Source organism: Protopterus annectens, chromosome 8.part0, assembly GCF_019279795.1.
Source record: "Protopterus annectens isolate FY-2018-M chromosome 8.part0, PAN1.0, whole genome shotgun sequence".
Lineage (NCBI taxonomy): Eukaryota > Metazoa > Chordata > Ceratodontiformes > Protopteridae > Protopterus > Protopterus annectens.
The window spans coordinates 301788918-301815927 of NC_056741.1; the positions used below are offsets into that span (position 1 = coordinate 301788918).

General features: G+C 36.3%; 1 protein-coding gene across 1 annotated transcript in view; it reads right to left on the reverse strand.

Annotated features, from left to right (window-relative positions):
* Nucleotides 1–27010, reverse strand: part of SH2D2A (SH2 domain containing 2A) — a 714173-nt gene that overhangs the window by 89010 nt on the left and 598153 nt on the right. The gene's annotated exons all lie outside the window — the stretch shown is intronic.

Sequence of the window (27010 nt, forward strand, 5' to 3'; positions counted from 1 at the left end):
ATACAGAAGAATGACATATTAACTAAGTGACAATTCGGCTTCATTTCATAAAGTGTGAGCCATTTTATATATATATATCTATATATATCTATATATATATATATATATATATATATATATATATATATATAGTGAAATATATTTGGACAGATGTAACAACTTGAAAAGAACATTGTCAATAGATAAAGTATTCACAAGTTGCAGTTCATACAGATGACAGTAACACACTGAGTACACTCTTTGGAACAGATATAACTCAACAGTATAGTCTAGGCAAAAATATATTTGTCCTTTGCCTAAGAAATACATTTTTATTTATTTATTTATTTCACATTTGTTAATTGGGTTGGTCCAGATGATCACAGGCCCATTTTCAGTGGAGACGCGAGAAGAAAAGCTCCAACTAAATGTACAAATTATTCAATCATATAATTTTTTCCACAAAATTGAGTAATAATAACAGTTATACATGAATCACAAAGTTGAGTAATAGAAAAACAGAGAAAGTAACAAGTATAATAAGACACGTAGTAAAGTTGGTATGCTATTTACAGTATATATACATAGAGAACTTGCAACAAAAATACAGGAGGAAGATTCTTACATGTTAGGCAAAAATTAGTGAGAATACACCATCATCTGATTTTATTTAAGTAAGAGGTGTTATATGCTTAAAGCATAAAGTGCAAGAGGGTGATTATAGGAAGTGAAGAAATTTTTCTAATTCCTTCTTACTGAGCATAGACAAAGTATGCTGGTACTGGAAAAACAGAGGGAATAGTTCAACTTGGGGTAGTGCAGGACCAAACCAGATTTATTTAGTCAGTCTTTTAGTACTTGCTTGAAGCTGGAAAGGTTAGAGGTAGATCGAATTTGCAGAGGGACGGAATACCATTTTTAGTGATAGAACATGAATACAGATTTTGACCGAAAGATTTGTGGGGTTTATATATGCTGAGAAGATGTTATTCATTAGATCAAAGTGGTCTATTAGATAGATGGGAATGGAGAACAGGAGTAAAAGTAGAGAAGTCATCTGTTTTGTGAATAATGTGCTTGAAGATTAGCTGCATATAATCTAAGTTGTGAGACAGTTTGTGCCAATTCAAATCCTTAAGGGCAATACAGTGGTGGCTGCAATATTGTTTGGTGGTGGCAAATTTTGCAGCCTAGCATGCTTCCATTTCATTTTTATCTGTAGCCTGAAGGTTGGTTAGGATGGTTGCACCATATAAGAGATGGGAGAGGGCAGGTAGTCGCAAGAGTGTTTCTGGTGGTGTTGCTGAGAAAGTTAATGCCTGTAGAGCAGCTAATTTTTGATGAGTCTTTTTTTATGTTTTGAACATGTAAGTCAGACATAAGGTTATTGTGATGCCCGTGCCCTGGCCCAGCAATCAAACAGCCTCAATCCTCATCACTAACACCAGAGAGGGCATCTCATATTTGAGGAAAGGATAACAAAGACACATATTAAAGTGCAATTTCTCTTAAGAGCACACATAGATCACAGTCGGTCCGGGGCTGGTCACTCCCTTGCTCCCCAAGTCCCCAATAAGACTCCCCACTGGCACAGCTATAGGGTCCAGATCTCTGCCTAGCTGGGCAAGCTAAAATCTCCAGCACCCTCTCTGTCCAACCAGTGCTTTGTGTCCTTGCCCAAGTAGCTGACATACACACACTTTGAGATAAGAGTTTACACAACCACACAGACTCTTCTGGGGAAGGCTGGCACAGGTTCTCCAGCTGTGCCCCTTTTACCCAGATTATATGGTAGTACCACTTCCCACCACCCAGCTAATATTTACCAGCTACCCAAAGGCCCTTAAAAGGGTGTCCAATTATTACCTTGCAATATTATTATCCAATTGGTGGATGTGACTAAACATTCAAAGCTTATTTGGAGTGACTTGGACAGTAAACTCTATAAATATGCAATGTACTCTAGAGCTTAACTTATCCCTACACAAAACCAGCCACAGTTAAAAGGTTTTAAAATATTTAATAATAAATAATTAAAACCACAAGACAATACTTTCTACTACATAGTGCTAGTCAAGAGAGTTCAGAGATCACACAGGAATACTTAAATCAGTAGTACAGTTCTGACATCACAGAAAAACACTTAGTCTAAACTTTCTAATTCCTAGCTATTGCCACAAGAAAACACACTTCTAAAATAACTTACTTACATAGAGCATAAGGCAGTGCTGAGTTGTATATTCAGACAAAAATGCTTAATAATCTCTGGTTCTCACTGTTTAAATTGAAACTGCAGTTCTGATAAAACATTATATCATCTTCTACACTTTCCTGGTGTTCCCAGGCTGACAAACTGCATTTACATTCTTTTACACTTAGAGCAATAAAGGACATTCCACATGTAAATTCTAGACATTGACTTTAGCCTTAAAACAATAGGCAGAATGCTTACTCCAGACTCGACTCCAAATTCTAACTTCAAGGGAACAGACATAAAGTAATTTTAATTTCAAAGGACCAACAAGAAATGCTTGACTTAGCTTTCTTTACAGCAGAGGGCAATGTTGCCACATTGTTTTAAGTTCAACATTTCACAGTATTTACAAATGATAGAATTATGTACCAAATCTATTTGACTAGGCTGGCAGCCTTCACCCATCTCTACCAGTCTTCACAGTTATCATCTGTAAGCACTCCAAGAAGTTTTGTATGGGATACTACTTCAATTTCAGTTTGATTTAGTGAAAATATTTTGAAAATTTGCTTTATCAGGCACGTGTGATTTGGTGAAAACTAATAGTACATTTGTTTTTTTTAGGGTTGAATATTAGCGAAGTATTATGGAGCCAGTTTTCAACTGAGGAAAAAACTTCTTGCATGATATGAAGCAGTTGAAGAAGTTATTAGATGCACATATAACTGTAGAATCATCAGCATATTATATAAGACAGACTGGGCCTTTGGAGGAATAGAGGTCACTGATTAAGATTTTAAGGAGGAGGGGACCAAGTATAGACCCTTAAGGTACATCAGTGGAGACTTGCAGATATGGAGGCCCTGTTGTAGAAGGAAGTAGTAGTCCACAAAAATCACAAAAACTGATAGGCCAAAGAAGAGCTATAAAGATGATAAAGTGACTATTGAGGATAAGACAGAAATTATGTATTGCTACTATTATGCAAAAAGCCTAGAATTTCCAGACACAAGATATAAAAATTATTAAGAGAGAAATTAGAGGATAGAAAAATACTTCTACAAATAAAACTGTCAGAAGCTTCAAATAAAAATCTGTATTCATTAATACAACAAATTTGTGCAAAACAGTATATAAATCAAGAAACTTTGATCTGTTTGGAAAAAGAAGCATCTGAGGAAGTGCAAAAATATAAACAACAAAACAGAGATTTTTTAAAAGTATAAAAAAGAAATATGGACATGGGAAAGAAAGAGAGATTTGATAAGGTGCAATATTTATGCATTGGAGAAAGCCAAATTAATCAATATAAAGAAGGTAGCCTCAAAGATATTTAAAGAGAAATATAGGCAAAGACATCCAGATATGGAAAATTTCACAATAAAAAATATCACAAACAGGGAATGTAGAAAAGAAGATTAGTAAATTAGAAGTTAAAAAATAGAAGTTGAAGTCATGGAGCACCTGAGAAGTGAAAAATTTGGTGTATGTCTGACAGGTTACATCACAGCATGATGTAGTGGGTCCTCAAAGTAAGGAGAAGCAGGAAGATCTTGAGACATATGAAGAAGAAATATGGACATGGGAAAGAAAAATAGATTTAATATGGAGTAATATTTATGCAAAGGAGAAAGCAAAACTAACCAATACAAAATAAGCAGCATCAAAGTTATTTGAAGAGAAATACAGGCAAAGGAATCCAGACATGGAAAACATTACAATACAAAAAATAAGAAGACAAAGAGGAAAAGTAGAAAGGAGATTAGTAATGGAGAAATTAAAGAAATAGAAACTGAGGTTATGGAGTACCTGCAAAGGGAAGGATTCAGTGTAGAAAATCTAATTCAGAAATCACCACACTAGGATAGATCAATGGATATCCAAATTAAGGGGAAACCAGTGGAATGGGAAGCAATTGGTCAGGTGCCATATGAAGATATATTGGAGTCTTCCACGGGAAACCAGTATAAATGTTCATTTGAAGCTGGACAGCAAGGGAAGGAACAGGAAACTGTGGAAACTCTGACACAGTAAATGTTGAGGAGTGATAGGCCAGTGAGTTCCCATATGACAGAGCAACGGATGACACAGGATGAAATTGAAGAGAATGTGCCACAGGAAGATGCTATAGAACTTTTATAGAATGCCTGCAGGAAATGGAAAACAAAAAATGTGCCCTAAGTTTAGAAGAAAATGTGTTAAGGGAAGAGTTGCTTGATTTAATAGACATAGACATATTAATATCAATGAAAGAAAGAGACTGCAGATGGTCAATAAAACTCAAAAAAATCAGAAATGTTTTAAAACAAATGAACATAGTAATTAGGATTGTCTATAGAGATCCATGCAATATAACAGAAGTAAACAGGATATATTACTGTGCAGCTAAATTAATAACTGATAAAGTTCTACCACAAGAACACAGAGTAGTGAGGGAAAGGAAAGGGAGAAATCGAATACCATCATGGAAGTATCAAATAGAGAAAACTATAAAGCAATTAAGACAAGAAGTGTCACTGTTAGAGGAATACAGAAGAGGGAACAGATTAATAAAAATACTAAGAAAGACAGATGTGATAAAACCAATGCAGAGTATTAGAACAGATCAGGATCTATCATGCAGTATCACAAATAAACTAAAAATCTCAGTGCAGATGGAAAAATTTAGAAGATACGCAGACAAATATAAAGGAAAAGTACAAAATAAGCAATTTCTTGATGACCGAAAAAAGTTCTATAAAGAATTGGGAAACAAGGTAAAAGATTTGAAAGCTGAGCATAAAAGAAGAAATAGATACATTTTGGAGAAGTATCTATGAAGATCCTGTGGAACATAACAAAGATGCTAAATGGATAAAAGAAGTAAAAGAAAGAATAAGAAGTTTAAAGGTACAGGATATGAAATGGGATGAAGTAACAGCCAGAGAGATTGAAACAAAGTTAAGAAAAGCCTCTAATTGGAAACCCCCAGGTCCAGACTGACAGGTATCTAACTTTTGGCTAAAAGTATTAACATCTTTACACGAAGATTTAGCCATGAGTAAGAAGCATTTATATGCGCACCCTGAACAGACACCGACCTGGCACAGGAAAAACAATGCTCCTACTTAAGAGTGAACCTGCAAGCTACCCTAAAAATTATAGACCAATAAGTTGCCTTCCGACGACGTATAAACTATACATGGGAATTGATGCCAGCAGAGTTTAGAGTCATTTAGAAAAAAAATCAATTATGGGAGTAGAACAAAAGGGCAATAAAAGAAAGTCATATGGAACAACAGATCATTTGTTGTTAAATAAAGTCATGGTGGAGAACTGTAAAAAAGAAGAAGAATCTAAGAATGGCATGGATTGACTACAAAAAAGCATTTGATAGTATCCCACATTCATGGATTAAAGAGTGCTTAAAAATGTAGATACACCCTACACTGATCGACTACATTACAGTGACCATGAAAAAGTGGCAGACCACTTTTCAATTAAGCCATGCTAAAGCACAAATTATTATCCCAGGGATAAAAAAATCAAAGGGAGATATTCCAGGGTGACTCTCTGTCATTGCTGCTATTCTGCCTTGCGCTTAACTCATTAAGCTGTCTACTTAACAGCTTAGGCCATGGCTATAACTTGGCTCCTAGAAAACAACAAAATGTAAAGATTTCTCATCTACTCTTTGTCGATGATTTAAAACTGTATAGCTCATCAGATGAGGAACTGAAAGCACAACTGCAAGTTGTCACAACCTTTTCAGATGATATAAGAATGTCATCTGGTCTTGATAAATTTGCAAAAGCAACCTTTAAAGCAGGAAAACTCCAGCACCTGGAAAAGATCAAATTGGGACACAAATGTGATATAAAAGAATTTTAACAAGAGGGAGTGTATAAATATTTGGGAATTGATGAAGGATCTACAATAAAACATGAATAAATGCGAATAAAACAGTAAGAAATACTTTTAGACTTAAATCAATCGAAAACAGCGTTGACATCTAGGAACAAAATCCAAGCTATAAACCAATTTGTTCTTCCTGTTCTAACTTACAGTTTTGGAGTAATTGACTGGCCCCAAAATGTGTTGGATAGATTAGATAGGAAAATAAGAAGGATACTTCATGCTCACCAAATGATTTATAAAAATCAGTGCATACCAAGATTATATATTCCCCATTCCAAAGGAGGGATGGGCCTCCTTGAAATTGATTACATGTATAGATCTGCAATCGTGGGACTCAACACATATCTGCTGTCCTCACAACATCCAAATGTAGTCAACGTTTTGAAACATGAGGAGAATAAATCTAAGATGACCTCTTAATCTAGCAGAAGCATATCTGTGTCAAGCAGGAATGGAAATCAAACCAGAAGTAGATAAAAATCAGGCAGCAACTGAATGTGCCAAAAACAAAAGAAAGAATATAAGGTGAAGGATCAGATGAGAAGGCAAGAAATGTGGAAGTATAGAAAACTTCTGGAAGAACATTATGTTGATCAGGAACGAACCCAGAAATGGTTAAGGAGAGGTAAATTCAAACCAAGAGATGAAAGGTTAATATTGGCAGCCCAAGATATTGGGCTGCGTACACATTGGTTTACAAAGTTTACTGAACATGTGGGTGAAACAGGCAAATGTAGGTTTTGTAAAACTGAATTGGAAACAGTCACACACCTCATTTCTGGTTGTGACATACTAATGGCAGAATGACTTTATACTGAAAGGCATAATAATGTGGCAATCTGGTGCACTAGGGATTGTGCAAACATTATGGTATTGAAGTGGTTGAAAAACACTGGAAACATGAGCCACAAAGCATCATAGAAAATGATGAAGTTTACATCACATGGGATCATCCATTAGCAACAGTTCAAAAGACAGATGCTAGAAAACCAGATATAGTGGTCCATGAAAAGAAGACAAAAGTAGCATTGATCATTGAAATTGCCACACCCAGTGACTACAGTGTCTTGGGTACAGACAGACACAAAGTAATAAAATATCAGGATCTGCAGGCAGAAATGAGAGCAATGTGTAAGAAAGATCCCCAGACAGTTCTAATAGTAGTAGGAACAATGGGTCTTATAAAAAGAATCTACAATCATATTTAGATATGTTACTAATACATGTAACCTCATACAAACTGCAGGAGGAGTCATTACTGGGCACATTGCGGGTGTTGTGAAGAGCACTTTTGGCTGACATCAAAGATTGAAACAATACTAATTTCATGAACTTTAATCGTACTTTGACTTAGGAATGGGGTCCATTCCTGTCATGGTGTTAGAAACCCAAAAGACTTGGAAAAATGAAAAAAAAGTGTATGGAGAAAGAGTATTCTGCCATTTTACAGACTGGAGCCTGTCAGTTAAACAGCTATTGAACCACAGTGATGAAGAAAGGGGTAGTCCAAATTAAAACAGTTTCTACAGGAGTTTAGGATGAGAAACTGTACTGAAGGCTTTTGACAGTTTAATGAATAAGGAGGTAAGTTCATGCTGTTGTCTGGATGTGCAACACAGAGGGATGGAGCCCTGACTATGACCAGGGAAATGTAGATTCAAGGAGTAGATCCTGAGAAGCTGGTTGGGGATGGGAAGGAGTGGCATTTTTCTGGCTTGCCTATCCTTCTTAGAGAGAAGGGTATTCCTGAACAGGGCAGTAGCTCTCACAGTGAAGACCAGGAGGTTCTAGTTCTACCACAAGTATGGTTGAACTCACTAGATGATTTTCCATGGACAAGGCTTCACACTAACATCACTGTATGCTGGGTGTGCTGCAGGACTATGGACATGACATAACAAAACATCCAAACCACTCATTGATCACAGCTCACCTCAGCCTGATTCTCTCTCCACTGAAAATATGTCTATGGCCTGCCACTCAGAAATAAATGGGTCACTCATGTTTGGAAGCAACCTGATACTCAAAGCACCAATGGACAAAATAAAAAAAAAAAAAAACCTTTTTGCTGTCCATATTTAAAAAGTCTTGATAACAAAATAAATTAACATTTTAGTGACAGTTGGCACAGAGGTTAAGGTTGGGAGCTTTAGTTCCTGTGCTATAGGGTTTGATTCCTTTAACCCTGATTTGGCTCCTGTGTGACCTTAACCAAGTCACTTAACCAGACATTGCTCCCAGGTCACCACTGAAAAGGGACTGTGTGTCCAGTGGGCCTACCTGGTTAATAAATAGGATTATTATTATTATTATTATTATTAGCGGTAGTAGTAGTATTATAGAGCTTGGATAAATAGTCTATAAATGTACAGACTACATGAGGGCATCAAAGACATACTCAACTTCTTAAAATCTTGGATTCTTGAAGTTTTGGGGATAGAGTCAGAAAGTGAGCATAAGGGTCACCAAGCTCCTCAACTCAGAAAAATTCCAACTGCCATCCTCATGAATGATTTACTGGCTAGTTCAGCATTCTATTTTGAAATGCAAAACAGCTCCATAGTCATCCTTTTACTCAGACAGCCACTGTCCTCACCCTCACAGTTTGACAATGAGGTGATGTCAGGTTGGGTACACCTCTCAATGAGCTTGGTGAATAGCTAGCTCTCTCATGATGCGCAAAAGGTTCACAAAACTTCCAATTTAAATGGTAATAGTAGCTGTAGATGCACGGGGCAATCCCAGCAACCATTTTAACTTGTTGTCTGCTTACCCAGTGCATGCAAATGAATTAATGTGCTAGACAGCTAGTTGTATAATTACAGGTCTGCCTGCCCTGGGACTCAGCTGTTTTTGTGGATTGCAGTTATACCTTCAGTGAAAAGCAAAATGTCTGCACACGCCAATGACTCTCCAAATTACAGAATTATGAGCCATCATTTTAAAATACGCCTATCAACAACTACTCCTGTAGTTAAAACTTTTCTAAATTGTACACATGTAATAATACTTTCTTCAGCATTTACCATATACACGGTTTGAGCAGCACTAAAGTGTCCTACAGTCAAAACTGCTGTTAAGGCATCTCCACTGTGTTTTTTTTTCTTTTAACAATAAATAAGTTATTCTGCGCTGTACGTGGTTGGGACATGCTATCACCAGCTATTAGCATTCATGACAAAATAATAATCCTGTGCCTGTACTCAGTGTCATACACACTCACAAGGGGTGATATCTGCTTAGCTCACTGTGCTACAAATGAGCCAGCACTCTTTGAAATTCTTCAACTAATCAGAACCAGGGGAAAGCAAACACCTGTTCTTGAAACCTAAACTTATACTATCACATCAGCAACACCAAATAGCATGACAGATCCCTAACACAACAAATCCCCCATTTTTGGAATAGAGTACCCTTAACTGTAAAAATGAGTAGTTCCTTAACTGCCTTTAAAGCCAATAATAAAACCAATTAGGTCACTGACCCTAAACAAAAAACAGAAAAAGAAAAAAATCCACCAACACTTTTGCTACCAGTCCTCCAGGATTAAATGAACATATTTCAATCAAGCCCTTTTTAAAAATTAGGCACAACAAAATTGGGTAATTCCAGCTAGCTATTAATAAATTTGGTAATTATTCAAAATTTTAACTAGTAACGTATGATATGTCTTTTCAATACATTTATAATATGTGTGTAAATATATGTATTATATGTAAAGCCATATTTTGTGTGTTATCAAAATATTGGATGTTCTTTTTTAATGTTATTAATGTTCCTTATGTTTTGGTGAAACATAACTATTGGGGAACAACACGAAAGAAAGAAAAAAGTATTGGCTGTTTAAATAGTTGCATTGTTTAATTGGTATCAATTATGAATAAGATAAATATGATGGAAGTAATTCATACGAACAACTCTGATGATGCCAATGGTTTGTTAACCTCGGCGAAAGCGCTTAGTTGTTTGGTTTAAGTGTGTTTTTACTGTGGACCTTTGGAGCATTAAACCGTTATCGGCTACACAGTGTCGGTGGATTTTTTTCTTTTTCAGCCTTTAAAACCAGCCTGAATTGGTGCTTATAAATTTCCATTGTGGATCTATGGGGAAAATATACTTAATAGGAACCTTGTTAGTCTCCCACCTGTGCTGACAGGTGTGTCTGAGCTTCTTGGTGGTCTCCTTTGGCCAATGGCTTAGTAATAACCTATGAACCTAAGATGGAATAATGATTACCAATGATTGTGTGAGTGAAACTGCTTGTTCTATGAAGACAATATTTATTACCTTGCAAAGACATTGTGGTAGCATGGTCCTATGGCTTACATTTTATATTTCTTCAGTGCTATGGACATCTGAGACTGTCACTGCTGTTGAACCTATAATCAAGAACATAAAGCTGGTGCTGGAGGTCAGACTAGTGATAACAACATGACTATGTCAAGTAAGTGAATTTTGTAACTCTGCTAAATACGTGACAGAGCAGCACCCTCAACTTGATTGCTGCATGATCCTCTTTGTATGACTTCCATGTGCTTTTCTATTGCAGAGTAAACCGACCAGCATTTGGCCATTATTTTATTATAAAAGTGTATTACTGGGACCTTCACATTTTGGCTTTGACCATCATGAAACATTTGACTGATTTGTTTGAGTTCTGTGACTTTGCTGATCATCAGTTAAATGTCTAGAGCCTAGTATGCCTTTTTTCTGTGCTTTTTCTTTATTCTATTGAGTGGGACCATATATTTGAGGGAGCAAGTATGAGTTATTTCAGTATGTTTTACTTTCTTGTATTTGCGATGTAGATGGGGAAATTATAATCTAGGAAGCTTTGTCCAGGATGTCTTCACTCACCAGGTTTTTACTAGACATGTACCTCAGCAAACATATCGAAATCATACAATGATCAGTGTGTAAAACCTACAGTGCAAAGCAGTAGTTATGCATATCTCTATTTACATCTGCCTTGCTGACGCTGTATCATTTTCAACATCATGTGCTGCTCCTTGTCCAGCCTGCCCTTGCCTAACCTGACAGGAAGTTCCTGAAATGGGTACAATATTCCCGATGTGGCATTACCAAAGATGAATACAGAAAAATATTACTTCAGTGTAGCAATCAACAACCCATCGTGAAACATCTCCGAAAACTACTTAGTTATTTGTTTTGTTGTTGTTCTGACCATTTCTTTCCCTGTTCAGCCCATAATAATTAATTTATGTTTTAAGCAGGGAGGTGAGCTGGCCTTTGTTAGACCCTTTTCAGCCATGATCCAGGCCACAAAGGCAATGGTAAATAGAACATATACATGGTCAATGCAGTGTACCCAATCAACCAGCATGTTTTTTTGGGGGTGGGATGGGGAGAAACTGGATTACTCAGACAAAACTCATGCAGACACATGGAAAACTCCACACATACATTGACTAGAGGTAAGCAGTGAACTTAGGCTGTTGAAACTGAGAGGCAGAGATCTTATTACTAAGTCAATCTGCTGTGTGGCACAACACATCACCCACTGGGGGCCCTCCTTTCCCAAGGCAGATGACTGCATGTATTGCATGAAGCAGGTAGTAGGGTAAGGCTATCATTAAAAGGAAATCCTCACTAATTTTGGATGGTGGACACATGATGCTTCATACAATATCTCACTACTGTAACAGTTAGTCCACTCACTGAAAGACTGATTCCTGGAAAGGATGGCTGTAAATTTTGAAATGAAAGTTTTAAATTGAATCCAAACATTTGTGATTATTGTAGAAGTAAAAAAAAAAAAAAGAAAGAAATAGCATGTGTGCTGACAGGTTTGAACAGTATTTTGTGGTAAGTGAGGCGAGACACCCAAGTAATGGGATACTGGTATGGCTGTGGGGAGGGGGGCAGTCCATTACCATGCCTAGGACCCCATTTAACCATAATCTGGTTCTGGCAGGCAGATGCAGGAAAATATGTCAGGGCTTTGACAGAGGTAGGAAGAGGAGACAGGTGGCTCAGAAAGTGAAACAAGACAGGAAATATGCTAGAGCAGTAATGAAAGAATAAGGAGACCTAAGAAAGAAAGAGGAAAGTTCCAGAGTCGAGATTAGAAGGACCAGGTCAGTAATAGACAGGGTACAAAAGGAGGAGATGAAGGACAGGAGGAAGAGAAAGAGAAAAAGGCACTGACAGTGGCAGGCATGATGACAGTCCCCAAACAAGAAAAGGGAGGAAAGGAAGACTAGACAGACAGGAAGGCAGCAAGGAACAGCAATAGGAAGGGGCAAGTAGATAGGTGCTCTTCAGGAGGAGAAGGAAGGAAGGGTCAGTGTGGATAACAAGAGTTCTACTAAAAATAAGATAGTTTAACAAGTGCAATGAAAAAAGACTAACACAGGAACCAAAAACAGGAACAAAGGAAGGAGGGAGTAGTTCTGGTGATTACCAAGTCGTATTCCAAAAATGAGAGGAAGGCAAGGAAAACAGAGTAGTTTTGGTCACAGGGTACTGAGAATGGTACTCTGGTTATCACTGGACAAGAACACAAGTGGAACTCAAAAATACTATCACAAAAGGCAGGAGGCATTCATGACCAGTAATAGTTGCTGACATCAGTAATGTGGTGGGAGGAGCAGTGGAGGTGACACAGTAAAGGTCCATGATTGTGGCTAGAACATGCAAAGATTTTTGGTGCAGGGTAGACTTTTCAGAGGTGCTAACCATATCCACTGCCAGGAACTGTTTGAAATCCCGAGAAACACAAATGTACTCCTTACAACAATGAAGCTTCATGTGAAAAAAAAAAAAGAGTAAAAGAGTAATGTGCATTTGGGAGTCCACCTCTACAAAGAGGCCAGTCACAAGTGGAGTCCCTCAGGGATCAGTCATTGGACCGCTCCTTTTTGTCATTTCCTTCTCAGAAGCAAAGGCCAATGTTAGTGGTCTCTGGTTGACTAAATATGCAGATGATTGCAAATTAGGAGCTGTCATTGAATCTCACACTGACACAAATGTTTTCCAAGAGGGACTGACACAGACAAACAACAGGTGTCAGAGCCACAGACTAAAACTAAATGCCAAAAAATGCATAATAGTATTGTTGGGAAGTCATCCATTCCTGGTAACTATCATATTGGCAACACACCCCATAGAACTGTCCCAGTAGTCAGGGACTTAGGGACACACACAGATAGTAATCTAGCTTTTGACCATCACGTGTCTACAGTGGTGACACAATCATTCTATGTCGAGCAACCTATAAACAAAGGTATGGCATCTAAGTACAATGAAGTCATTGTTCCACTGTATTTGGCATTCATCAGACCTATCATTGAGTACAATGGCATCTTTGGTAAGTACCTAACCAGGCATATCCAACAATTGGAATGTCCACAGAGGTTCCTCACTAAAAGAATACAGGGTGTAATATGTCCTATGCAGACCGCCTCAAGGCCCTATCCCTATATTCTGTCTCCTACAGGCTTTTGAGGGGAGATCTATGCCTGGCATACAGGGCATTGTCAGACCCCACTCTGATGGACCTCCTGCATATCCACAAAACAAACAGCACCAGAATTACCTGTTCTAAAGACATAAACCTTACCTGTGATATAAATAGAACCTGCTGGAGAGATAGGTATGTATCCCATAGACAACCCCATCTATGGGACAAGCTCTCCATCCATGTGAAGCAAAGTTCCTACCTAACCCAATTCAAGTACAACTTGGACAATTGGATAGGAAACCAGAAATTCATCCCTGGTTTGGCACCTATGCCTGGAATGGACAGAGGTAATCTGCAACTGGTTCATGTCCCAGGCCCATGTTTACACTTATCAAGGGTCTCAGAACTTGTCAGAGATTTGGGATGTATGGCTAGGCTTAAAAAGGCCCTGGTGGTCGTTAGCGTAGTAAACATCTATGAACCTATGAACCTAAGTCTGAAATTGCAGTATCTTGGAGTATTCCTCTTTCTCTTAAGGTATACAGTTAGTCAATATTTGCTGAACTCCTCCTGCTTTGATTTTTTTTAATAGTTGCAGGATTTGCAATTACAATAGGGTGCCCATATTACACATCCAGTCAGGAAAGCAATGATTATAGACTGCAGTCATGGCTTGAGGAATGAGTCAGACAGGAAGAAGTAAGATTAACTGATGAATGTAGGGACTCTGGGGGTGGAGTTCTTGTGGGAATTCAAACTAAAAAAGTATATCAGATCAAACGTATTTAAACTGAAGTGAATGTATAGAATGGGAAGAGGGACAGAGAGACAAACAGACGCAGATAGAAACAGATAGGTAGAATGAAGGCAGAGCTGAGGACCAGCAGAGTTAAAGGCACAGAAGAAGAGACATGGGAAGGAAAAAAACATACGAAAAAGAGCACACAGGACTAGAACAACAGAGCAGACAGTCTGAGAGAGAGGATACAGGGCAATGAGAACATCTGACAGATGTAGAGCAGCGCCATTATGGACAATTGCATAAGTCAGTGCAGGATAATGGAGGAACTTCAAACAGTAGTACTGGATGGACAGGTGTACACAGTAGGGGGTGACTGAGGTGTACACAGTAGGGGGTGACTGAAACTTGGTAAAAGTAAAAAAATTGGGATGTGGAAGTCCCAGGATACCAGTTGCTTGGGTAGGACAGAAAGGACAAGATGGAGAAGTGCCAATGTATATAATGCATGGCAATTAATGACAAAGAACAACCAGGAGAGACCTCAAAAATAGTAACGTTTAGTTCTAGAGCAAGTTGGTCTGGAAGGAAGGACGCTAGTGGTTGTATATAAAGATCTTCAGCACCAAACACAGAAGGCTGTGATGAACAGGAAAGAAATAGAAGGAAAAAGAAAGCTGGGCTTATGGAGACCCCAGTCTCCAAGAACTGGACTAGAACATTCCTACATCAAAATCTGGAAAGAAATATGAACCAGTTCAATTATTATACCAGGTCAGATTCACCCAGGTAGTACAGAAATGCCCAAGGAATGATTCTAAATATCATATTTACAAAGGATGAAGGTGACAGTTATTTTGTGTTAAGAGATCCCTGGTTAACAGTGACCTTGTCACAGTACAGTCTACAGTGGGTAAGGACAAATGCAGGTGGATGGACAAGACCAAGGTATGGAAAGATAGAGGACAATAGGCCAGACAAATTGTTTTAGGTACAAATTGGGGACTAGTGTGAGACAAGATGAACAAAGATCTTGAGGACTAGGATAAACAAAGCTTACAATTAGTAGTGAAGAAAGAACAAGGCAGAAAGAACTGCCAATGTGATTCAATTTTAAAGAAAAAGGTAATTACTGTAAAAGAAAGAGCATCCAAAAGGTGAAAATGGAAGTTGAGGAAAACATAGAGGAGACCAGTAAAATAATATCAAATGTGATAAGAAAGGCCAAAGCAAATATAGACAAGAGGAATCAAAGATGGGATGAGGGATTTTTTCAAGTACACAGCTAGATGAAGGAAGGCGACAACAGTGTTAGAAAGACTGCAAGGGAGAGTAGGGAGTAAATGGTCAAAATGGTGATGATTATAATGGTGATGATCTTACTTACATTTTTAATTTTTTGTTTGTGTTGTCCTAATACAGACAGAAGAGAGAATGTTGAAGAAGGAAGGAGTGTACAACTAAAACTGGATCCTATATCTAAGGAATCTATAGAAAACCAACCGGGGAGGGCAAGCACAAAGTTCTGATGGCATATGTCCCACATTCCTGAAGAACTTAAAATAAGAACAGGAAAATAATTTCCTTGGGTGGCAAAAGCCAGGGTACCATTTGGTTAGGCTTATATAGGCCCTAGGGCCAATACCCTAGTACCTACCTATGAACCTATGAATTTGTCACCTGGGGTGGATATGGCACAAAGGTCTGTTGGAATAATGTCCCATGATCCTGCAGAACTTGACATATATGCTTGAAGATCTTAAGACAGAATTTTTCAGCCAGTCAGCCATAATGATTGCATTCCAGACTACTAGACAGAATCTGCTCTGATACTGCTCCACAAAATGGACACATAAACTACCCTAGGAAGTTACAGATCCAAAAGTTTTATCACAAAAGTAGGGAAGATTATGAAGATAATAAGAAAAACAATAGATGTTTTCCTAGAGGTAAACAACTAGTAGTATAAAAACCAGCATTTGTCTGTAGTTATAATATCATATCAATACAATCTGATGTAGTTACATGACTGGATTTCTTTGGAACTTGAGAAAGGGAGCCTGATAAATGTGATATATCTGAGTACTTCAGTAAGGCCTTTGACTTAGTCCCTCACAGAAGACTGAAAGACAAGTTGAAGAGAGTGTGAAGATTGCAAAAAAATAAAAGCGTGGCTAAATACAAAGGAACAAAAACTGGAGGGCTAAGAACTCTACCAAAACAAAGACAGAAAGTGAGTGGGGTTCCAAGTAGGTAGTCCCAGGACCACTGTTGTTTGGTTTTATACCTCTCAACTGTACAGATTTTAGCAGAATATCTATATTTTTGCCTCATGTTTTTGGTCCGTTTTTCATACAATGGTGGTTTTCTGCCAAACTAGTGGAAAAGCAATAAATACTGAATTAGAAAATAATGAAAGACATTTGAGTTTCAGACTTGATACCCTTCAGAAAATTCAAGCTAATGCAAAACCTGTTATTCTGTCATATTTTTATGTTTATAAGAGCAATATTCAAAAATTGTCCCCATTTTTGGGCCTTTGACCCACTTTTATTTATGGCTTTGTTCAGATTTCTTGCTGTAAGAGGTTGAGAGGTATGAAATTAGTTTCTTTATGTTAAATGTCACAAAAGACACTGAAAATATGTCTTATGTTTGTGGATAACACTAAGACAGGTGGAAAATTAGGAGATTGGTTAAGCCTACAAAGGGATCTAAGGAGGCCAGTAAACTAGCCAAATAAATGACAACTGAAGTTAATGCAGAAAAGTGCTGTTTTTCACTTATGGTCCAAAAATAGCAAGGAGAAATAGGAGGTAAGTGGAGTCATCTTGAAGAGTAAAGGACAAGAAACAGGCATTGAAAATGAACCAAGAGGCATGAAATGTGACGTCTACAGCCAAAGACTATCAGAGGAAAAGATTATAAATAGATTTGGTCAGAGCTACTGGAGAAGTAGAGAAGTTAAACTGACTCTGTACAGTCCACAAGTAGAATACAATGCACATTGTTGGTACACTTACAGCAGAAGGAAAATAAGTTAGTGGAGAGTGTCTACACAAAGCCTATGCCAGTAATAAGGGGAGTGGAGGATGAAGGCTATGAGGAGAGACTAGAGGAATTAAACCTTTTCCTACTGGAGGAAAGGAGGGGGATAGCAAAAATGATATGAGTATGTACAGTAATGAGGGCTAGTATGATAAACCAAATTTAAAGAAAGAAAGGACATCACTAGCAGGCTGAAGGCATAGACATCATCCTAAAAGTGAAGTACTTTTTTCTAGAATGAGTAGCTCATAGGTGCAGCATGAATGAAGTTTTTCTTCGGGTGCATAGTTAGATGAAGGACGGTGACAATAACACCAGAAAGACTGCAAAAGGAGGAAACATGGAGTATAAAATCACATACGTCTTAAAGGGTACCTGAGAAAGGTAGGGCCTAAGAGGAAAGGGAACTACAGGATGCTAGAAAAACAAAAAAAGTAAAGACCAAATAATCTCACCTTTTTCTGTCATCAACAGCATACAAAGTAATGCAATAGCTTCATATATGTACTGTAATAAGAGTACTGATATTTTAGATATATTACATTCTTAGATTTTTCTAATTAAATACCTTATGTGCTGACGCCAATAAAAGTAAACAGTGATCTTTAAATCACAGCATGAAATGTGTAACTTGAAAGCATTTAAACCAGCAGCCTTAGTGACTACCAATTTAAAACTCAAGAGACAGTGGCTGTAATACTTTTAGTCAAGTAAACATTAAACATTTCTACAAATAAAAATGAAAGAAAATATAAAAATTAAGTTTGAGCAATAGGGAGGGCAACCTACCTATCTGCCTTGCAGGTGGCTTCACCCCTTGCACCACCTTCCCTGATATACACTCTCCTGGTATGGAATAACCTTATAATATGGTTACCCACATTCACAGAAACATTATATTGCTCAATCTCAGCTCAGTTAAATGAAAAGTTACTATGACTACAGCTATCTTATAATTTTACCCCAGATAAAAATAAAACATACTTTCAATAACAGAACCATTTTATTTATTTATTTATTTAACATTTGTTTAATGGGAAGGTCTGACTGGACACAGGTCCTTTTTCAGTGGAGGCCCAGGGAGAAAAGCTACGAGTAATTTTCATCCACACATTACAATAATCAATAAAGTATAAAGTAAGCAAAATGTAGTATACATAAGAACATACAAATTTGTTACATCTTGACAACAAAACCTAGGCTTTGAACATTGCTAGTACTATTTGTAGTTATGACTTATGACAAGATATAAGGTTGAGACAGGTCGGTAGGAACAAAGGATTAAACACTGGGGGAGAAGTTGGATATGTTTTGTGTATACCGTGATGTATCAGAGCACTCATGAGGGGTTAGTACAGGAACATAGCCACTTATTTTTTAGATGAGCTTTAAGTGATGGCTTAAAGTGGTTAGTGAATGAGACTGAGAGAATGGATTTAGGAAGGGAGTTCCATATACAAGATATATAGTTGGAAAATAAAGATTCTCCTGCAGTGTTGTTGGCCTTGGAGATGGTGAGTAAGTTCTTATTGTTAGAGCAAAGTGGTCTGCTGGAACTGTAAGGAAGGATGAGATTTTGTAGTGCAGGGGTTCTAGTTGGTTGTGTTACAATCTTGTGAGTTACAGAGAGTTGGTTGTAAAGAATAATGTTCGAAGCTCAAGCCAGTCTAGTATCTTTAAAGCTGTACAATGTTGTGTTCTACATGGTCAGTCAGATGCAAACTTAGCAATTTTATTATAACATGCTTCTAACTTAGATAAGTCTGTTTTCCTTAGATTAGTTAAAATTGGAGAGGTATATAGTAGAGTGGAGAGCAGATGGGTTTGTGCTAATGTAGTTTTGGCCATTGCGGTCAGAAATCTTTTGTGCCTATATAGACTTCCAAGTTTCTTATGGATGTTTTTTATAGTTAGGGAGACATGCAAGTCAAATTATAGGGTATTGGCTATTACCACTCCAAGAAGCTTTGTATGGGTTGTCGGGGAGATCACAGTATTGTCTTTGTACTATACAATAAGACAGAATAAAAAAATGATGTCAGCCAAATACAAAATATTATAATATGGCATTTTTTTTATTTATAATTAAAATTATATTGTAACATAGCAATATCCCACTACAGAGGGCAAAGGATAGGAATACATTGGGTTTTACTCACTCCTGACATAGCATTTGATCAATTTGACTTCACCTTCTGATCAAATTGTGCTAACCATGTGTGAATTCCACTAGAACACACCCACACCTCTAACATGGAATACTGTTATATATGTGGTTCAGAGAACTAGTACATGAAGGTAAAAGATTCTAGGCTAGGCTGATGTATAGATGTAACTATCCACTAGTTGTATACCTCTCCGAATATTTAGCTCTCCCCTTACCAGTCACCACTTAATGTGCCCCACTGTCACATTTCACTTCGCATTTACAATACTGCACTTATTTCTTCCCTCAGATGTTACATCTTTATTCATGCCCAGTTATACATTCTATAAGATAGGCATTGCCCATCTTTCATGACACTCCCCAAAATTCTTTATCTTGTAGCTCTTTCATAGTATAAGCTCACTTCTCACAATTACTGCTCTTTCTAAATGCCAGTATAAAAGTTCTGAGAAATTTTCTTGAGTATATAAGTCTACTTTTCAAGCACATTCTATGCTTTTCCAGATAAATTATATATTGTTGTCAACAAAATTATCTTACACTAGAAGGTTAAAGCAGCAAGGCCTACTCCACATATTGCTGTCAGCAATATTATCTTACACTGTAAGATTAAACTAGAGGCCTGTGAGTGTGGACAGCCTACATTAATGGAAAACTCCACCTTTTCCAACAGTTTAACTCAACCCTTAGGTTGCATTTTCTCCCTACAATATGGTTCTAGTATTGTGTAGATACTAAAAACCTGCTTGTACTTTTTTATAACACTTTCATTTCCTTGCATTGGAATCAAAAGAGGCAAAGCCCACCCACCTTTTTTAAGCTAAATTTCTCACATAATTTGGAATTTGTCTTAGCCTGCATTAGATTTTTATTTATTTATTTTATTTTACATTTGATTACTGGGAAAATCCAACTGGACAAAAATCCTTTTTCAATGGAGTTCTGGGTAGAAAAGATCCAAATTTAACATGTAACAATGATTATAATTACAAATACAAAGTTTACATATACATGATCTGACATTTGTGTTAAACATGCAACATTGAATAAAAGTACATTCATGTAAATATTCTTATAAATGGCACTGTTGCATAGTCTAGTACAGGAAAAGAGAGACATTCTCTGTATGTGTGCATATATATATATATATATATATATATATATATATATACTTTTAAATACCAAACTCTCAGAAGATCAAAGACCACAATACTGAGACCGGAAAGCTGAAACCTGGAAATACTGAATGTGCAAAAGATCGAGGGTAAAAATACTGAAATTCATAATGAGAGTGTCAGAAGGCTGAAATTTAAAGGGCTGATATAATACTGATAATTCCATAGGAAAGCCATAGTTCATGTTTTTAAATGCTGTATGTCCCTTTAAATTGTATGGGAAGTATATGAGCAAATATGGCGGACGTTTTGTATACTCTTGGCAGTAGTGGATGTATGTGTGCTGTACAATAAGGTAAGGCAAAAGGTGTATGCCCACTGTAGTGCGATCCCAGAGTTGGTATATATAGTTGAGGGGGTGGCGGGTGCAGTCTTCCATGTCAGAGGGTGTTGGGGGCATAGCTCCCCACTTAGATTAGCTTTAGTTAGTCTAGCTTGATGAAGGAAGGTAAATTAGTAGTTATTTAATGTTGTACAGGGTTTTTGTTTGTGTTTTCAGGTATATACTGTTGTTTTTTGTTTTGTATAGTACTGCTTTGTTGTAGTGGCTTATAAGTGTGGTTTGCAAGTTTGAGTTTGGTATTTTGGCCATTGGTATTTTGCACTTTGAGTAATTTCAGGTTTTGGCTTTCTGGTCTCTGTATTGTGGTCTTTGATTTTCTGTGAGTTAGGTATTTAAAAGTAGACCCATACAGATATCAGAAACCTGAAATTCATATGGTTGAGACCATATGATCAAGTTTCTGTAAACTTGAACATTAACAAAAACCCACAAAAATATGCCTTTTTTACATTTTGTAAGGTGGGGAAGCCCCCCTGCACCCTCACACCCCCTGCAAATTATATATACCAACTCCAAAATTGTACTACAGTGAGGAAAAGGGTACATTTCCTGATCCACAACATACAGCGATCTCCATTTAAAAGATGTGAGTTTTCAAAAACTCTATCAGATGATCTCGACCATATGAATTTTGAGTTTCTGAAAGCTCGATCAACTGATAGGGACCCATATATATGTTTATATATATGTGTGTGTGTGTGTGTGTGTGTGTGTGTGTGTGTGTGTGTGTGTGTGTGTGTGTGTGTGTGTGTGTGTGTGTCTATATATATATATATATATATATATATATATATATATAAGTGTGTGTCTGTGTGTGTATGTATGTGTGTGTATATGTATATATATATATATATATCTATCTATATATATATATATATATATATATATATATATATATGTATATGTATGTGTGCATGTTAAGTATATGTGTGTTGCACACATCTTACATGTATGTGTGTATGCATATAATAGCAAAATATTGTGTGTATGTGTGTGTGTGTGTGTGTGTGTGTGTGTGTGTGTGTGTGTGTGTGCACACACAAGTCTGTATGCATATACAACTAGTTCAACTTCTAATCTGCACATATGTAACTTTTTCTTGTAAAAAATCTTTTTAAAGTATCTGTATTGTACACTGTAACCACCAAAACTGTGTTAATTTGGTATAAAAGACTCACTTTAATGTATGTGTACTGCACAGAGCAGTTAATTCATTGTGCAAATCTTTAGATGTCTCTGTTATAAATATATAAATGTTTTTACTTTAATAAATATTTGCACATTGCCATAATAACCTTGTATATATATATATATATATATATATATATATATATATATAAAACCATGGAGATTTTCTTTGTGGATATCTATTGAAAAGGCAATTTTAATTCTCAGTCAGACTCTCCTTGTAAACAAATGTAAATAAGCAAGTAAATAAACAATGGGAGTGAATCCCCAGGTGCACATGTATGAAGTAGGCCCTGCCATTTCTATTTCCACTTTAGTATGAAATTATGTGACATTGAAACACTAAATAAGTCACTTATAATTTTCAACTCCATATACACTAGACACATAATCCAGTACTGAGTACAGGTGAGGTTAAGTATGTCTGAACTACCAACCAAAAAGAGAGTGAAACACCTGACGCAGGGAAACCAAACACTCAGTTTTTTTCATTAATCAGTTTATTAACCTTCGGATCCTTGATTGTGGCATCCATGCATTATATATATAAATATGATAAACAGTCTGCCTATGGAAAATAACTGACATATGAAATTAATGGGAAGACCAAAAGCACAACACACAGAACAGACAAGATGTGGATGAACAGTAAGAAAGACAGGAGTCAAGGTGATGCAACAGTTCCTGTGCAACACTATGAAAAATAACAGGAGAAAATGGGCTGACAAAATGTACTACAATGCTTCTTAAAAATACTGCGTGCATTATCAACATACCGTACTTCCTAAGACAGTGCAAAGGATGCAGAAAATAGGTAATGGGCAGAAATTCTTGAATTTGTGCTGTTCCTTTTTAACATTGTACAAGGGAAAATGTAGACTTATGTGTAACATATTGTAAATGGATCATCTTTGATAGCCATGCTGTGCTTTTCTCAGTGGCATTGCCTGCGTTCACATTGGTCACCGAACTATGATACCTAATGTGTGGCAGTGCTAATGTATGTTTTCAAAGAAAGTATGAGTCAGTTGTGTTATACAATATAAAGAAACTCTACTTGAAAAATAATGTACTCGCTTTAATATATGGACAGACATCTATTATTCATCACATTGTGATCAAACTTATTTTCTTCAACTTGTGCTGAACGAGTGAAAAAAAATAATTGCAGCACGTCAAAATGTCTCAGATAGAAAAAAACAAACATGTAATGGGCCATAAAGTCATGGACATTTTATAGTCCTACAATTGCGGAGTTTGCCAGTGGCAGACTGACGTTTTAGTTGGTAGTCCTTGTCATCTGTAATAGCAGAAAGCATTTGCTAAAGTAGCTATGCACATCATTTCACATGAGATAAGTACAGAACTGCATGGCAGACAATAACCTTGGGAAACAATGAAAGAGGCAAAATATAGACTGGTGACAAATGTGAAAGAGTATTTGAGCAAGAGAATATCATAGATAATGCAATATAATATAGTCAGCTGAGGGATGTCGGCTGTAAATGGAATGGAGCAGGAAAACACATTGTAGAAAGAAAATGGTTGGTACATTAAACACATCGCCACTGCAACTGGGAATATAATGCTAGAAGACATCTGTGCCAAAATCCAACGGTAGGTAATATAAAGTTGGCAATATGTGGCTGTAGAACTGCAGCATAGTAATGAGAAAAAGAATGAAACATTGGTTATAAAACAAACGCTACTGATAATTTCCTACAACATTCACCCCGCCAAAAATTTTTTTACACTTCAGGGACTGGGGAATAGAGTAATGTGTCATTATCAAGGAGCCAGGTTTGTAAAAAAGTGATTTTCCTGTACTTTAAGAAATCACTATATGACCAGAATAACAAGAAAAGATAGAAAATATAATACCACAAGACATCTGTGTCTCAGAAATATTAAGTTATATTAAGTTAAAGAATAGAAAGATGGTCATATATTGTTATAGGTTGGTATTATTAAGGGGAAAAGATCATGGCATTAGTTATACAACAAAAATAAAACATTTTCTGCAAGATTCAAGTAAAAAATAAATAAATAAATAAATATATATATATATATATATATATATATATATATATATATATTCGACAAAAACAAGCAGGCTGTGTGAATAAATCAGTGCTCCAACAACCAGAGAATGTGCATAAAAAATATATAAGAGCATATTTAAATGCATGGATTTATTCTGTTTGAATTGTCTGATGAAGCAGCTTGACTGTGAAAGCACTCACAGTTGTATTCAGTTATATTAAAGTAGTGTTTTAGTACTCTTATATATTTTTTATGCACATATATATAAATATAAATATATATATATATATATATATATATATATATATATATATATATGTGTGTGTGTGTGTGTGTATACATACATCTCTGAGTGAAAATGAAATTATTTCCACTGCTCTCACTGGGAAACAGCATTACTTTAAAATGTTTTCCTTTTCCTTTCCTTTCCAATAGCACCTGTCTCTTATACATGAATCTGTGAATATCCCTCAGTGCAGTGACAGTTTTCACATCTCTATCTATAAATATATATATATATATATATATATATATATATATATATATATATATATATATATAGATAGATATAGGTAGATATATATGTGTATGTATGTATGTATGTATGTATATATATATGTATATATACATCTCTGAGTGAAAATGAAATTATTTCCACTGCTCTCACTGGGAAACAGCATTACTTTAAAATGTTTTCCTTTCCTTTCCAATAGCACCTGCCTCTTATACATGAATCTGCGAATATCCCTCACTGCAGTGACAGTTTTCACATCTATATATATATATATATATATATATATATATATATATAATATTAAAATATATATATAATATTAAAATATATATATATATATATATATATATATATATATATATATAAATATATAAATAGATATAGATAGATATAGGTAGATATATGTGTGTGTATGTATGTATGTATATATATATATATATATATATATATATATATATATATATATGTATATATACATCTCTGAGTGAAAATGAAATTATTTCCACTGCTCTCACTGGGGAATAGTATTACTTTAAAATGTTTTCCTTTCCTTTCCAATAGCACCTGTCTCTTATACATGAATCTGCGAATATCCCTCACTGCAGTGACAGTTTTCACATCTCTGGAAAAGTGCAGGGGGAGGGACTGTCAATTCCTCTTGGACTACAAAAAGATACTTTCAACAAAGGTCTGCAATTTAAGTACTTTTTTGGTTGCAGCTGTATACAGTAAACTCTCAGTTAACTGGAACTCGAGCAACCAGCACTCTCAAGTGACTGGCAAAAAAAAAAAAAATTGAAGAAATACAGTACAGTTTTCGTGTGTTGCACTTTGTGCCCCCCCCTTGCAGAAACATACCTTATGTTTTTTTAGTTTTACAGTTTTAAAAAGGAAGAAATTAATAAATTCCCTCTCTCCCCAACCTGAGAACAAGTCAAACCAAATAGTATATGGTACAGTGATTAGTGAGGCCTATTAATAGTTACCATCGAGTATCCAGAAACTACAGTTATCCAGCATCTACCAATCCCCAAGGGTGCCGGTTAGCTGAGAGTTTACTGCAACTCCTTAGTATACTGTAAAACAAGCCCTGAAACATACACAAATGAAGGCCATTCAAGAAATAAAAGCAGCAGTCCTGTTACAGAAGGTATGTAAGATAACAGTGACTGACACTAATCTCATTATGGGAATACACCACTACTTCCTTATGTCCAGCATGACTCATATAAAGTAGACTTGAAATGGATTATGGGAAAGAGAAAGGGTTGTAGGCAAAAGAAGATCGCTTTGATATAAAAACATTAGAATTTTCTAAGAAGCACTCAGGATAATTTTGATGTGTTAAAATAGCACATAAAACAAAGACAGAGGGAAAAAAATATTATTTTTAGTTCTGAGGTGGAGTTTTCCTTTAGTTCAATGTTTATTCTGACCCAAACCAGCATGACGACATTGCCTGAACATTGTTTTTACTTCTGGTGTATTGTCAGATGTTCAGTTTTCAAGTAAAATAAAGGCTGTTTTGAAAATTAATTGCTTGGTTTTGGTGTTTCTTTTTTATAAATGATGCTAATATACTCCAGGGTCATGCTGATGCTTTACATAGGATAAGAGTTGTAAGTAAACGGATACATGGGCTACAGAAGACTGGAACATGCCTGCTCCCCTCCCCCACCACCATTCATGCTACTAATCTGATGGATGGGGCAGACTGCTCCATCTTGAATGTAAGTCATTCTGATAATATCCATCTCTGCATGAATCTCATAACTATGGCAACAAAGTAGAAACAAATACATTTATGTCCTAGGACGTTATAGCATATGCAGCAGTATTTGAATCTGTCTGTCTTCACCTGTGTCAGTTAAACAAACCAAAAGACCCGCATTGTCCGATAACAACAGGCAGAGTTTGCAACACCCTATTAAATAAGACACAGAATCTTACTAAAATTATTTGCTGTAATGAATTGGTATATTCATTTCAAAATCAAACCTTGTGAACATTGTGATTTGTAAGCGCAATATGTGGTAGATCCTTATTTATAACTGCAATTTATGGTCCACCCCCAATTCTTCAGTACTGCCTGCTAGATATTACCTTTAGTTGAAAAAGAATCTGCTGCACTTGTTGAATCTTAATAACTCCTTCTTACTCTTGCCTTTTTCTGCTTGTCTTGATCTAATCATTGCAGACAGAGTCTGGAGGCTTCCTCGGGAATGCACTACTAATGCATACAACTCTACCATTTAAATGACACCATCTTGTTCTGCAGTAGCCATCATCTGCAAGTACTT